General features: G+C 43.1%; 1 long non-coding RNA gene across 1 annotated transcript in view; it reads left to right on the top strand.

The window, feature by feature from the left end:
• LOC142743476 (uncharacterized) overlaps positions 1 to 13,271 on the top strand; it is a 108,875-nt gene that overhangs the window by 52,592 nt on the left and 43,012 nt on the right. The window contains exon 3 of the long non-coding RNA XR_012881569.1: positions 10,935 to 11,049. This is a non-coding gene — a long non-coding RNA (uncharacterized LOC142743476). The remainder of the gene's footprint in view (positions 1 to 10,934; positions 11,050 to 13,271) is intronic.

Genomic DNA, 13,271 nt, shown 5'->3' with positions numbered 1-13,271 from the left:
AGATTCAAAATTCTGCAATGAAATCCGCAGATGTTATGTGTGTTGCGTTGCGTATTGGTTTTACGAATAGGATATTTCTTCATTTTGGCTGGACCTATGTGTGTCGAGGTCTATAGCCAGACTGAGATGGAATGTTTTAAAAGACAGCAGGAAGTATTCTTCACCTGAATACGCAACGGCTAATCCGCATCAATTTACTGCACATTTTAGGCAAAGGCGCAACGGAATCTGCAACGCAGATTATGTGCGGCATTGATGCGGACAGTATCTGCAGAAATACGCCACGTCTGGCCATGCCCTTAGAGTGTGGCAGACATATTTATGAAGGTTATAACACATTGCGGGTTAACTTTACCCTGTCCGTGGAGCAGTCATCTACCTCATCACATGTCATACAGTGGAGATCATTCATCTCTGGGACATGGCAGATCTGGAATGATGGATTTGGAGAACATTTCTTTAGCCGAGTTCATTCTATTATACCAGAAATTTCATTTTCACCAGCTATCAGAGGATGATTTAAAAATCAATATCTACTTTATAACTAATTTTCCAATATAAAAAAAATTAACCCATTGCAGTGACTTTTTACAAGACAAGGAAAGAAATGACATTATAAGATATTTGGTTTGTTACTTGAAAAATATGCCCCTGTCTTGAGGACTTAAAGGGCATGGCCAGACGTGGCAGAGTTTTTCCTCTGCAAATGTTGGTGCAGATTTGGGGCAATTGCGCAACGAATCTGCACCAACATTTGCATATTTGACAGGTAATTCAGACGTTGCAGAAAACACAGCGGACTTGCCACATATTTCAGTTTTTGCATTGCAAAGGCTGAAATAGGCAGTGAAATTCCGCTTCCTCTCCGCAACAGACAGTGCATGCTGCGGAGGGAAAATTCTGCACCGCAGCCTATGGTCCGCAGCGGAGTTTTCCGCAACGTCTGAACTAACTTGCCTAAAAATGTAAACAAATGTGAAAAACGGCCGCTGGAGAATTTCACTGCGGACTGTCCGCAGCGGAATTCCACAGCAATTCCGCCACGTCCGGACGTGCCCAAAGGGGATTTCCCACAGAATAGTTTGTAAATGTATGATCACTCAGGGCCCCACCACAGGGACCCTCAACAATCTCTAAAACGCAGCCGCTCTATTCAATGTCTATGGGGATGATGGAAACAGTCGAGCGCTACATTCGGTTGTCCCTGTCGGCCCCATAAACATTAAATAGAGCGGTAGCGCACATGCGCGACCATCGATGCATTCATAATCCTCCTCGTTGTGATCGTGCAGGGGTTTGTATAGCGTTGCAGCGCACATGCTTGACTGAGGGTTCCAGCAGTGGGGAGGGGGTCCCCAGTAATCTGACACCACTTTTGCTTTAATTCTTCTTATATTTTTTTCAGAACAAGACTTGCCTTTTACCCAGAGATTTGGAGACCTTTTACTCCCCCCGTCTAGTTGGTGTCACTACTGAAGACCCCCTTCCTCCATCTTTTTGGTATTTGTGGCTAATTCCTTGTATTGCGTGGAATTCCAACATTTGGATGTTATGTTGTTAATCTGCTGACACCTTCATCTATAGATTGTGGATTCTTTTGCTGATCTAGCATATATTCCTCAGATCAGCAGAGCATGCTTGATGATTTAATAAGGGAGTAGGAGACAATCAGCTGCCATACACTCCTAACAGCAGCTTATCTCCAGGCATAACAAATGCCAGCTAAAATCCTTCATTCCGATCCTCTTTTCTTCTGATACCTGCGGTTGGGGGACAGTCAGAATGGCACCATACGCATTAGATTATTGGTGGATCTAATGTGTATGTGCAGCTTTAGCTATTACAACCATGGTTTAAACCATGGACAGGCATTTACTACAGGCAGACCTGGGGGCTTTTATTAGGCCCCCGGCTGCCATCGGAGACACAGACACTCGGCGATCTTATCGCCGGGTATCGGTGGGAGAGAGAGGGAGCTCCCTCCCTCCCTCTCTCCAAAACCGCTCAGATGCGGCGCTCGCTATTAAGCGCCGCATCTGAGGGGTTAAACGGGTGAGATTGATACTAATATCAATCTCACCCGTTCAAGCAGGGATTTAACGGCTCCCTGCTCTGTTTATTTGTTCTGATGCAGAGCCGTGAAAAGGCGTATGCATCAGAATAAAGCCCATTAGTGGCCGCCGTGAAAAGGCGTATTGGCGGTCACTAACGGATTAAGTGTTGCTAAATTCAGTCTTCCTGCTCAGTTGGCAGTGTTTGGCAGAAACAAGAATGTCAAGATTCCTTTTTAGATTGTGCCACAGTGCCCTCTGTAGATAATGCTACAGTGTCCTCTGTAGATATTTCCACAGTGCCCTCTGTAGATAATGCCACAGTGCCCTCCATAGATAATGCCACACTTCCCTCTGTAGATAATGCCACAGTGTCCTCTGTAGATATTTCAACAGTGCCCTCTGTAGATAATGCCACAGTGCCCTCCATAGATAATGCCACACTTCCCTCTGTAGATAATGCCACAGTGTCCTCTGTAGATATTTCCACAGTGCCCTCTGTAGATAATGCCACACCCACCCATATGTAGATAGTGTCCACAGTGCCCTCTGTAGATAGTGCCACAGTGATCTCTGTAGATAGTGTCATCTCCCTTAGATAATGCCACAGAGACCTCTGTAGATAATGCCACAGTGCCCTCTGTAGATAATGCCACAATGCCCTCTGTAGATAGTGCCACACACATCCACATGTAGCGGGTGCCAGACACACCCATATGTAGATATGTGTCAAACACCCCCTATAGATAGTGCCACACACACACACCCTATACATAATGCCATAGGAGTGGAACCCCTGGAGGAACCCCTGAAGTCACTGTCTATATACAGTATGGACAGTGACATCAGGGGATCCTCCTGGACCGGATTCCCCGGCTAGTGCATTGCGGATGCTTGGGCCGGGGATTCCTCTGCTGGAGGAGCCCCTGAAGTCACTGTCCATATGGACAGTGACTTTAGGGGCTACTCCAGCAAAGAAATCCCCGGCCAAAGCGTCGGCAATGCTCTGGCTGGGAATTCCACTCCTAGAGGGAGCCACAGTGGAGCTAACTACAGTGAGGGGGGGATGTAGTGCTGTCAACAGGGTGGGGTGTGTGAGGCGCTATCTACAGAAGGGGTAGCTTTATCTACAGGGGGCTGTGTGGCCATTGCTCACCTACCACCAATGATCCAGCAGCGCGGGAAAGGGACTGTGCTCCTTTATGACGTCATGAAGGATGTCGGCGCGCTCCTCCTTCGGCCTGCTCTCTCCTCTCTGGAGGGAGCTTCAGTGCCCCGCGGAGCTTCAGGGGCTGCATGCGGCCCACGTGTTTGAGACCCCTGCTGTAGCGCATACTTTTTTTGAATTCTGTATTTAACAGTTTAGCATAATATTAATATTAATCTATGCAGCAAATAGAAGTATATAGATATTTACCTGGCATATGTAGGCCAAAAGGACATTCTTTAGTATATATTTGGCATATAAAAACTCAGTCAATAAAGTCGTTCTATAGGGGATTTGCTCTGCCATGTCCATGTGACAGGATGTGGCAGTACTTCCTAACAGGGACAGGCATAAATAATGCAAGGGGAGGAGTGAAAAGGGGAAGGAGGTGCATTTTTATGGAAAGTGCCAATTTTCTATTTTCTTGTCCTATCTAAGGGGAAGATAGAATATTGCTTTGGTACTATGGGATCGGAAGAGAGCCATATTTTCTATTCAACAGGGGCCTCAATTGCATTGATGTTTCAGCTTTACGTTTTTCTAAAGCATTTTCTTTTTGTTCCATGTTCTTTTTTTTTTTTTCGTGTTATCAGATAAATGTATCTGTTTTTTCATTTTACATTGACTTTTTAACGAAGGTTTACCTATGGTGATCCTTTGCTTACATATTAGGGCTGTATTCCTAAGACATAGCTATTACTGGAACCTTGTAACCATTGGGGTAATGGTGGAGAACTAGTCCATTAAATGACAAATATTGTAATAATTAGGAATGATGTGTTTTATAGTAATTAGCGAGCGAGCACCTGACTGATTGGACAGGGTTAATGACAAAGTTAGGCCTTATTTACATGAGCGTATTTCATGTCCGTGATACTCGCGTGAAAATCACGCACGTCGCACGGACCTATACAAGTCAATGGGCCCATTCAGAGATTCAGTGTTTTTCACGCAGCGTGTGTCCGCTACCTGAGACTCACTGCATGTCCTATACTTGAGCGTTTTTTGCGCATCATTGAAGTCAATGGGTGCGTGAAAATCATGGACAGCACACGGACGCATATCCGTGTGCTGTGCGTGATTTGCGCAACAGTTGCTTAAGAAATTATGGGAAAAAGAAAACCACCACCTTCATTTCATTTTGTAAACGTCAAAACCGCGTGACATAAGGATGGCATACGTGCCAAAATAACACAGACATGCACCAAACACTGATGACACACGGAACTGCAACGCGCGCAAAACGCTGCATTTTTTACGCGAGCAAAATGGACACGTTCGTGTGAATTAGGCTTAAATGTGAGAGGTATCAGCCCATTTTTGGTTTCAACTGTATTTTTATTGAAAAGTTTTCAAAATAAACACAAGACATAAAGACGTATGGGCAGGCCATACGATCCATTTGACATATTAGAAAATCCAATCAGACAAGACAAGACAAGACACAAGGAGCAAGACAAAAGGGAGGGGGGGAAGAAAACAAAAAAGATCAGTAAATGTCTAACTCCGAGATATTGGTAGCCAATACTTGTCCCTCAGATCCCAAACCACTCTAAATCTGTCCAGCGTATTGTCAAGTGAGGCCGTCATATGTTCCATAGTGAGAATTTCCCTAATCCTAGTCAGTAAGTCTCAGCCCATTTTTTGTACTGATAGTTTATACCCTCTTTATATTGGTTGGCTTTAATAGTAATTCGCCAATGGGCTCTAAGTTGCCTCCCCCTTGGAGTAAATAAAAGGAGGTCGGTTTTCCTGTTTCTGTCTTTTCCCTGCAGAGACCTGGATGTGTCACTTATCCCGCTCTCTCTCCCTCACTTTTGGACATCATTTGATATTGCTGTGTATGTGAAAGTTTTATGCTATTGATTATTTATGTTCTTCTATCTTGCGGTCTCAATTTGAAGTGACAGCGGCGGTCAGTTAGAGAAAATGGAGAGTGGGGGGTTCAAGGCGGACTTGCTCGCTGGGAGTCCAGCAATCGGCATACTGCTTCGAGACCCAGTTTACATTCTAACAGTTTTTTTTACAGTATTTTGAGATATAAAATAAAGCTGTGACCGACCCCATCCATCAAAAGAAAAAATATTTGTGTTTGTGTTTTTATGGGCTGGTAAGAATTCTGTGCAATGTTTATTGTTACCAGCAGTCAGTTATACAGAAACAAGATTAGCTATTAGCATTTTTTTATTTATTTCTTGCTCTTGGAAAGCTGTACACTTAAGGCCCAATTACACCGGTCGATTTTGGCCGATGCAGTGAACGCCAATCAACGAGACCGCTCGTTGATCGGCGCCGGGTTGCTCCAGTCACAGGGAGCTATGGATGGGGACGAGCGGTCGTTACTCCGATCGCTCATCCCCATACATTATTATCATGTCGGCAGCGCATCTCCCTATTTACACAGGGAGATGTGCTGCCGACAACGATAATATTTGACTTTTTGAAAACGATACGACCAGCAGATGATCGAGATGTTTGCTCGTTCATCTGCTGATCGCTCCCCTGTTTACACAAGACAATTATCAGCAATGAGTGTTCTATGAACGCTCGTCTGACCGATAATTGTCCTGTGTAAAACCGCCTTTACAAAACCATTTGATTGTGGCTTTTTATCATAAATGGGGCCAACTTTCAGTCCGTATTTCCTATCCTTATAGTTCTAGTGATACTAATATAGAGATTTATGCTAGAGCTATTTAGCGTATAGTATGGCGCCAGGGCTTAAAACAGCTATTATAGTTTCTGCATGCCGGGGAAGCATCTCATTTATAAGTTAAAAATTCATTTCTTAATGCGGATCGGATACTGGTCAAACAACAGAGATGGAAATCTGGTCCATTATAACATTGTAGTCAAAAATTAAAATGGTCAGAACAGCATTATATTAATCTAATCCTTAGTTCTACAGAGGAAAGTGAAAACATACGAGTGCCTGCAGCTGGACATCAGCATTAGGCCTTATTAACACGAACGTGTCTGTTTTGCGCGCGCAAAAAACGCTGCGTTTTGCGCGCGCAAAAGTTACGTGTGGCATGAGTATTTGGTGCGTGCCTGCGTGATTTCCGCGCATATGGCAGCGTAATGACTCTGTTTTTACGTTTACAAACATAAAAGCAGGAGGTACTTTTCTTTTTTCTTTCATTTATTAAACTACTGTAGCGCGAATCACGCGCGGCACCCGGAAGTGCTTCCGTGTGCAGTGCGCGATTTTCACGCACCCATTGACTTCAATAGGTGCGTGATGCGCGAAAAACGGCCAAGTATAGGACATGTCGTGAGTTTTACGCAGCGCACATACGCTGCGTGAAAATCATGGACTGTCTGAACGGCCCCATTCACTAACATAGGTCCGTGCGACGTGCGTGATTTTCACGCGCGTATCATGGACGTAATACACGTTCGTGTGAATAGGGCCTTAGGCTGTATGGATTCTGCCTAAAGTCTTCATTAGAATATGTCTATATCTTTACAGTGTGTCCTTCCTGGGTATCAGATAACATGTATGTAAGATGATGCTCTGCTTGCCATGTTTTTTGAATGAACAAATGCTTCCCATAGTCTGATATTGTCTGGTCTCAGCAAATTAATGCTATTTTTTTGTAAAATGAAATTAATGTTGTAAATTAATGTTATTTTATTTTTTTGTATAATTAAAAGTTATACAATTTTCCAATATACTTTCTGTATTAATTCCTCATAGTTTACAAAATCTCTGCTTGTTGTTATTCAGTAGGAACATTCATTGTTTACTTCCAGTGGATAAAATTCTGTCCATGATCATGTGATGGACACAGAGGCCTTGGAAAATTGAATAACTTTTAACTATACAAAAAAAAACTTTAATTTGCTGAAACCGGACAACCCCTTTAAATGGATTACCCCATGAAGACAACTACTTTTTAACCCCTTAGTGACCAGCCCATTTTAGGCCTTAATGACCAAGCTATTTTATTCGTTTTTCTATAGTCGCATTCAAAGAGCTATAACGTTTTTATTTTTTCGTCTACATAGCTGTATGAGGACTTGTTTTTTGCGGGATTAGTTGTGCTTTTTAATAGCACCATTTTTGGGTACATATAATTTTTATATTAACTTTTATTAACCTTTTTGGGGGGGGATTATAAAAAAAACCTGAAATTCCGCCATTGTTCTATGCGTTTTTAAATTGACGCCATTCACTATGCGACGTAAATAACATATTACCTTTATTCTATGGGTCGGTACGATTACGATGATACCACATATGTAGAGGTTTTTTTATGTTTTACGACTTTTGCACAATAAAAACACTTTTGAACTAAAATTATTTGTTTTTGCATCGTCGCTTTCCAAGAGCCGTAATTTTTTTATTTTTCCATCAATGTAGTGATTTTTTGGGCTTGTTTTCTGCGGGACAAGACGTAGTTTTGAATGGTACTGTTTTGGGGTACATGGGACTTATTGATTCATTTTTATTATGACTTTTTTGGGGGGCAATGGAAAAAAATTGCAATTTCGCCATAGTTTTTTGCGTTTTTTTTTTACGGTGTTTACTTTGTGGTTTAAATTACATATTAACTTTATTAATGGAGTCATTACGGTCGCGGCGATACCACATATGTGTACATTTTTTTTTTTTACACTTTTACTAAATAAAACCACTTTTTATGGAAAAAAATGGTTTTATTTATTTTTTTACTGTACTTTTTATTAATAATCTTTATTTCACTTTGATGACTTATTTTATTAGTCCCACTAGGGGACTTTACTGTGCGATTTTCCGATCGCTGCTATAATGCTCTGATATACTTCGTATACCAGAGCATTATTGCCTGTCAGTGTAAATCTGACAGGCAATCTGTTAGGACGTGCCTCCGGCGCGTCCTAACAGGCATATGTCCAGGGCAGACCTGGGGGCTTTTATCAGTCCCCCGGCTGCCATGACACCCCATCGGAGACCCGCGATTGCATTCGCGGGCCGCCGATGGGTGACAGAGGGAGCGCACTCCCTCTGTAAACAAAGTTAAATGCCGCGGTCGCTATTGACGGCGGCATTTAACGGGTTAAACGGCCGCGATCGAAGTAAACTTCGATCGCGGGCGTTGGAGCAGGAGCTCAGCTGTCATCAGACAGCAGAGCCCCGGCTCCTGCCTGCACGGGAGACCCGTGCAGGACTTAGACTAGGCTGACGTGAAAAGACGTCAGCCGAGCCTAAAGCCCATTAGTGAATCACGTAAAAAGGCGTATTAGTGGTCACTAAGGGGTTAAAAAGAGGCCGGATCGGCATTCATCTGATTGCTGTGGGTCTGTCTTCTCTAGCCACTGGCGATCAGCTGCGTCTAGGCATACACTTCCTGTGCAGCCATCCATTAATGCATGAATGCTTTGCTCCATCAGACCAGGTGACTCCTCCTATGAAGTCGATAGGCTCTGTCAGGGGTTCTTGTCGTGAGATAACCCTTTTAACTCGGTAGAAGGAAAATAGTTTTCTGATATAGTTAAAAGAAGATTTAAAGAATTAGGCTGGATTCACACGAGCATGTTCGGTCCGTCATGGATGGAACGTATTTAGGCCGCAAGTCCCGGACCGAACACAGTGCAGGGAGCCGGGCTCCTAGCATCATAGTTATGTACGACGCTAGGAGTCCCTGCCTCTCCGTGGAACTACTGTCCCGTACTGAAAACATGAGTACAGTACGGGACAGTTGTCCCGCAGCAAGGCAGGGACTCCTAGCATCGTACATAACTATGATGCTAGGAGCCCGGCTCCCTGCAGTGTGTTCGGTCCGGGGCTTGCGGCCAAAATACGTTCCGTCCATTACTGACCGAACATGCTCGTGTGAATCGAGCCTAACTCTTCTCGTCCATGTGAAACATTCCACTTTTATGGATTGGTATACATTTTGTACTAGTTTTAGTTATTTATTGCTTTTTCTTATGTTCTAAGGTTTTGTTATTTTCAGTAGGTTTTTAAAAAAAAACATCTGATGATAATATTTATGTATGTTTGATATATATATATATATATATATATATATTTTTATTTTTTTTTTATTTTATTTTTTTTATTTTTTTTTTAAATTAGATATGGTTTAAAACTATTAGGGTATGTCCACACAGGGCAGATATGCTGCATAAAAGCACACAGCATATCTGGACGAAAAAAAACACACAAATTTGTAGTGCAGTTTTTCGACCGGAATGTCCACTACGGAAAACAGAAAATAAAACAAAATAAAAGTTTCCTACTTACGTAGCCATGGCGACATGTCCCTCTGCCGTCTTTCAGCCCGGCCTACTGGGATGATGTTTAATCCCATGTAACGCTACAATTGACATGCATCGGATTAAAAAAACAACACTGCAGGTCAATTCCTAAGCGTTTTTTTCCGCTCATCATTTAAACAGCCTGTGGATGAGATTTCTTCATATCTCATCCACTCTGCTGCTACTGTATTACGCTGCGGAATTTCCCACAACGAAATCTGTTGTGTAAAATCTGCAGTATTTACGCTACGTGTGAACTTACCCTAATTGGTGGAGGTTTGACTGCTCTTAAAAGTAAGAGGTTTCTGTGGCAGCACTGCGAGGGGAAATCTAGCTGTGCATATGCCATACTTTCCATAGAAATGAATGTGAGATAAGGAAACTAATGCGCACACCCAACTGTTCCTGCATTTCCAACAAGTCTATAGAGAGTGAACATGCATGTAATAAGGCCACACGCACACGAACGTATTTTTTTCCTCCCGTAAATACTGGCGTAAATACGGGTCCTTTGTCACACATATTCGACCCGTATTCCACCAGTATTTACGGACCCGTGCCCGTAAATACGGGTCCGGTGTCACCAATATTCCATCCTTACTTACGGATCCGTTTTCTCTGCACTAATCGCCAGCCCCTTCACTCTATCAGTGCTGGAAAGAGAGAAGGGGCAGCCCTTTCGGGCAGAGTTTCCGCAGCGATTGAAAGTAAAAGAAGTTCATACGTACCGTTGTCTTAGTGACGCGTCCCTCTTGACATCCAGTCCGACTTCCCTGGATAATGCGGCAGTCCATGTGACTGCTGCAGCCTGTGATTGGCCTGTGATTGGCTGCAGCGGTCACATGGGATGAAACATCATCCCGGGAGGCCGGACTGGAGGAAGAAGCAGGTAAGTTAACTTTTAATACTATTAACTCCAGCGGTAGTCACTGTCCCGGTGCTGAAAGAGTTACTGCCGATCAGTTAACTCTTTCAGCACTCTGGACAGTGACTATCCCCTGACGTCGCCTAGCAACGCTCCCGTAATTACGGGTGCACACACGTAGCCACCCGTAATTACGGGAGCCCCATAGACTTCTATGGGCCTGCCCGTGCCGTTATTCCGGCCTGAAATAGGACATATTCCATATTTTTCAACGGCCCGGGCACCTTCCTGTAAGCAAACGGGAAGGTACCCGCAGACAATAGAAGTCTATAGGGCTGTAATTACGGGCGTTTTTACATTCGTGAGCATGAGGCCTTAAAGGCAGGGTTTCCAACCTCCGGACAACTTAGCCAAAAATCATGGACAGACACATTTGCATGGACAATAAAAAATAAATATTATACATAATATATGTCCATAGCATTTTAGCAGCATTAACTGTGAACTGTAAAATGATAAGAATTACAATCACAATAACCTGCACATATCTTTTTTTCTTTTACAGACACTGGAGAAAAGTCCCATATGTTATAGACTGTCTAGGAATTTACAGACGGTTGGCAACCTGGATTTGTGGTCACATCACTGCCGAGAAAAAGGGCCTGGCATATTATTGTGAGGTACAGAAGGAGTCCCAACAGTTTCATCCCCACAGTCACACTTTTTTTTTTTAAAGTAGAATAAAACATTTCAAATCATTCTTCTTCACCAAGAATACACAGCTCACAAGGCTGAAATATACAAGATGTACAATGTGAACAAGCACTTCACCATTACTAATGAAATAAACTCTGGACATGGCAACGGTTCATGTAACTATAGAGAACACTAGATTGGCCATCTGCTGGGAAGGAGGGTGGAGGTATGGGGGAGGGGGGAAACATTCACGAGCCTGTAGGGTCTAGCTGGCTCTGTAGAAGGTTGTGACTGGTGGGGGGAAGCGACAACTTTTATGCCGTGTCTGTAGCGTCCGCACAAGTCATGTCGCAGAGATGTAGGAGACCCACTGGGGCGGTTTCGGGGCCCGGACGACCCCTATAGCGATGATACTGGTTATTAATATGATCTTTTTTATTTTGCTTTAAGGTCGCATACATACAGTTTTTAAAGCCAATATTCAAAATGTAATAGGGGCCCCCTAAAATTATCCAGTATTAGTAGAGACACACGTGCACTCATCCAAATTAAAACCTGTTCCCAGTGCAATTACAATATATATATTCCAGTAGGAGAGGGAGAAATTGCGGCATTCACCAGAGAATAAGTAAATTTCAAGGCTTTTATTCCATCAAGTGACTATTCACAGCGTGGTGGACACAATCACAAGTAAAAAGGCAACAACTTTTTCGCACTGCTTACAAATGGACACAGCCAGGCCAGAAATGCTTGCACCCCATTATCCATTTATTTCTATTGAGGCACTTCATTTATTACTGCCCCCTATATTTCACTTATAGTATTACACTTGCACACACATTATTCATTTATTATTTCTTACTACACATCCCATGCACCACATACCACTCCCCTCAAGACTAGTGGGAGTGGCTATTATTATTTAAAGCACCTGCTCGCCCTTTCATCAGCATTTCTGGCCTGGCTGTGTCCATTTGTAAGTATGGCCTTTTTCGGTGTTTTTGTATATAACTCTTTCGCACTGTCCACGATTCATCTGGCCTCATTTTTTCCATGAAAATTATTGTAACTTCCACAGATGATCTAATTTGCTAAGTAAACCAGCAAAGTAAACGAGATTTCAAGAAATCTAATCTACACTGTGCAGATTTTTTCTGCGCCTAAATTGACCTGCGGTGCGTATTTCAAATCCGCAGCATGTCAATTTATCCTGCGTTTACGCTTGCGAATTGTAACTGACTAGTTTTTAAAGAAAAATGCACCAAAATATACAGCATAAAACCGCACCTATTTCCGCATTAAAATGTAAATACCGCACCTAAAAACGCATAAAAAAGACCCACACCATTAATGAATTACGTGCGTACACCTGCGGTTTTGGTTCGGATATTATGCAACGTGTGCTTGCAGCCTAAAACAAGATTGTTTCCCGGGATCTGCTGCTGAAAATAGCCACATTATAGGTTTATTCGTTCTTCTATGGTATAAGATCATTTTGAATGTTAAACTAAAAAGAAAAACCTTTGCAACCGTGAGTTTCTTTTGCGTGGGTCTCCATCTTGTAACCACAGTGAGTATTGAACCACAGACTGCTGATACCATTCATAAACAAGCTCCCAGCATGATGGATTAATTGACTGATATTGATGTGACCGAGACACGAAAGGGGGAGTAAGGCCGGATTCACACGAGCGCGTTTGGTCCGTGATATACGGTCCGTATGTCAGCCGCATTTCCCGGACCGAACACACTGCAGGGAGCCGGGCTCCTAGCATCACAGTTATCTATGACGCTAGGTGTACCTGCCTCTCCGTGGAAATACTGTCCCGTACTGAAAACATGATTACAGTACGGGACAGTTGTCCCGCAGCGAGGCAGGGACTACTATTGTCGTACATAACTATGATGCTAGGAGTCCGCCTCCCGGCAGTGTGTTCGGACTGGGATCTGCAGCGGAAATACGTTCCGTATTTTACGGACCGAACATGCTCGTGTGAATCCAGCCTTAATCAACCTACTTACACCAGTTTTTGGCCTTATAACGCCGCCCTCGCCACTTTTGTGGAAAGAGGGTGTGGCTTCATAAAAGAAGCAAATAAACAAATTAAATCTAATTTACATCAGGAAATAGTCATTAATTATAGTAGAAATCTACGCCAACTCCTAGCTAGCGTAGATTTCACTCCATGGGGCGTAGCAGGGCAGA

This window comes from Rhinoderma darwinii, chromosome 2 (genome assembly GCF_050947455.1).
Source record: "Rhinoderma darwinii isolate aRhiDar2 chromosome 2, aRhiDar2.hap1, whole genome shotgun sequence".
NCBI classification, from domain to species: Eukaryota; Metazoa; Chordata; class Amphibia; order Anura; family Rhinodermatidae; genus Rhinoderma; species Rhinoderma darwinii.
The sequence above is the reverse complement of the archived record's forward strand: the minus strand, read 5'-3'. Positions and strand labels throughout refer to the sequence as shown.